This window comes from Apodemus sylvaticus, chromosome 15, assembly GCF_947179515.1.
Source record: "Apodemus sylvaticus chromosome 15, mApoSyl1.1, whole genome shotgun sequence".
NCBI lineage: Eukaryota > Metazoa > Chordata > Mammalia > Rodentia > Muridae > Apodemus > Apodemus sylvaticus.
In genome coordinates, this window is record NC_067486.1 from 7140226 (window position 1) to 7143600 (window position 3375).

The following is a 3375-nucleotide window of genomic DNA, read 5'->3' on the forward strand; positions in this document are numbered from 1 at the left end:
AAAACTTATGAGTCAATTAACTCATGTGACATTATAATTTGGTGGAGGAAAAAACCCCAAATTGGTATTGTTGCTTGAAAATACCACTTAAGAGAGAACTGACTGTTTTAAACAGAACAGTCCTGATTGGTTAAAACTGATTTAACAGTCCTATGGAAACAATGGATGCTGCAGTAATGCAGGAGCATTAATAAGTCAGACGGCGGCATACTCAAAGCATGGCCGTGAGTGCTCTCACAAGCCATTTCTTTCTGACGCGTGGTATACCAGCTGACTCATTCGAGCAGCTGTTAGGTCCAGAATCTAAGTTCCGCCGGGTTTATAACATCTAGTTGAGGGAACTTTGGCCTACTCAGGCAGCAAGACAATCCTTAGTGTTTCACTCTGCCAGTCCACTACCTGAGTAGGTAGAATGGAGAGCTTATAAGCATCTTTCTTATCTCTAATGTTTGAAATGGCCAGGGTTTCCCTTTCTGCACACGTCCAATCGGCAGTTTTGCAATGTACCTTTTCAAAGCTTCAGGATGATAGTTTAATGTACTTTATCTTTTTTTTTCCCTCTCCTTGAGGCTCTGGGGAGTCAAGCAGGGCCTTGCCTGTGGGGAGCAGGTGTCCTCATAGTACATGAACTATGCTGTCAGCATTTACTGCAAATAGATTTCAGGGTGCAGGGCAGGTGTCTGGAGGCTGACAAGGCACAATTTGAATCTTTTGTTATTGAAAATGGGAGTTCAGTTTCACCCAGCAGGCCACGGCCAGAACTCTAGCGGTGCTGAACAGTCAGAATATTTAAGCAGCAGCAGTGACAGTGACAGTGACGGGCGGAGACTAGAAGCCACACAGTACTAACTTTCCCATTCACCGGGGAAATGGTTGGAGAGGGGGCGCTTTCAGCTGCACATCTGGGTCCTAGGAGGGCAGGACCAAAAGAAAACTTGGGGGGGGGGGCACCTAATTATATGAAACGGAAACGTGGGATCTTCTCTGTGTGGAATTTAAATCTCAGGGAATATCTGAGGACGTGGTATAGGCTAAAAGATGCAGCCATGTTTGCTGGTACATGTACAAACTACAAGTTCTATACAGGGTGAGCTGGGATCAACAAAACGAAAAGATGCCACTGGGATCTTGCGCGTGCGCGGTGGTGGTGGTGGTCTCCGTACTCCCTTGTCCTCTCCACCTCCCCAGCAATTCCAATCTAGCCTCAGCAATGTGACAAATTTTCAAAGCTCTTGAGGGTAGTGTTTAAGAAGGGAGATTTCCACTCTCCGGAGTTTCAACAATTGTGTAACATAAACTGACAGAGATTCATAGGAAGGAAGCTAGCACACAGATACACAAATGTCCCATAAAATACGAGGCTCAGCGGAGGAGATGAGACTTTAGGAACACATGTGAGTAACTACAAAGAGGAGCAGGAGCTGAGGCTCCGGGAGACGGGCGGTGACGGGCGGTGACGGGGGTGGGTGGGTAAAGCGGGCTACAGTACGGTGACTAACACTCATCTCTCCATCCGGTAAGTCTCTTAGGTGGCATAAGTCATGGTGGAGTATCCCACGGGTGTCTGGGATCCAACTGTCATGGCACACCATCGGGGTCTCGTCCGGTATTACATTGTTCCCTTGTCGATGGGATTCCCGGGGATGGGGCTGGGGGCCTTATACAACTGTTTCCTTTTGGGAACTCTATCTTCAGGCTGAACGGAGAACTTCAGAGGCAACCTCTCTCTGCCCTTGTGTTTAATGGAGAGGGGCGAGCGGGGCGCTGTTATACAGTGAGGGAGGGGTCAGCTCTCCTTTAAAGTACTCAAGCCCAAAGTCCCATAGTTTGAGATTTTTATTTTTATTAATTTATTTTTTGAGACAGGGTTTCTCTGTGTAGCCCTGGCTGTCCTGGAACTCACTCTGTAGACCAGGCTGGCCTCGAACTCAGATATCTGCCTGCCTCTGCCTCCCAGAGTGCTGGGATTAAGCGTGCGCCACCACCGCCAGGCTTAACTATATATTTTTAATTATTTTGTTCTATTGTTTCTGTTTGCCCACATGCTTTGTACGTGAACTATGCGTATGCTGACCACAAGGAAGCCAGAGAGGGTTTAGGATCTCCCGGAACTGGCGTTAATCGTGTTGGGTGCTGAAAACCAAACTCAGGTCCTCTGCAGGAGCAGCAAAGTGCTCGTAACTGCTGTGCCATCTCTCCAGCCCCTGACTGTATTTTAAACCCGTCTCCCTTTTTACAGATGATGTGTAAACGCATGCGATTAGCCGGCTTTCAGGACATGTACAGCTGGGCACTACATGCATGCAGAGACCAGAAGAGGGCGCCAGATTCTCTGGAACTGGAGTTGTGAGGGGTGCGGGGGTGTGGGGGTGTGGGGGTGTGGGTGTGGGTGTGGGTACTGGGACTGCAGAGTCTGGGTCCTCTAGTTCTAAACGGCAGATCCACCTCTCCAATCCCGTTTTTTCTTTTTCTTTTTTTTGGGGGGGGGCGGGTTTTGAAACATGTAAATAATTTCACAAACACTTTTACCCACACACCGTCATATGCTCGAGGGAAAGGTATAGCTTTGTTTATGAACTGGGTAACCTGTGTTAGCTCAACCTCATGATCTCCTAAAAGCCTCCAAGGTTCAGATTTTTCCTCTGTGATATAGTCTGAAAAATAAGACCACTTTCCTTCCATTTGAGTCAGAAATTCACTATGCTTCGTAAAATAGTTACAATATTTGCTAGCTAACTTGGCTTTCTTACCAAGCCACCCGAAAACACCTTGCTCTCCTGGAAATGGCTGCCGCAGCAGGAAGGTGTATCATACCTGGTTTTGTTTTCCCCAGACAGGGTTTCCCTACATAGCCTTGGCCATTCTGGAATTCCTTAAGTACATCAGGCTGGCACCGAACTCAAGAGATCGGCTTGCCTCCACCTCCCCAGTGCTGAGAGAGCCAATGCCTTTGAGAGTGTTTGCGCTGATAAAGCTGTAGAAATTGATCTGTAGACTGTGTGTGAGGATCACCTCGCGTTATTAAGAATATGAACCATCGGGATACTTTCCCTTCCCAAGCCCAGGTTAATTGACTCGTTCCTTCGCTTCTCCCCGCCCTCCCGCCTCTGTTAACCCTGCAGGCGCGGCGTGGGAGGCTTCCACACGTAACGGCTTCGTGTAAGCGCGGAAGGCGCATTGCAGCAACATGCCCAGAGACGACAGACTACACTCTCTCCTCTCATCTCGATGATCCTCTTTGTGACCTTTGGAACAACACTGGAGTCGGAGGGTTCCGTGTCAACAGTCCCCCGCGCCGCTAGAGGGCAGTGCAAAGAGACTCCGCCCAAGTAGTGGGGGGGGGCGAGAGGAGAGCACATGCGCATGCGCATTCGA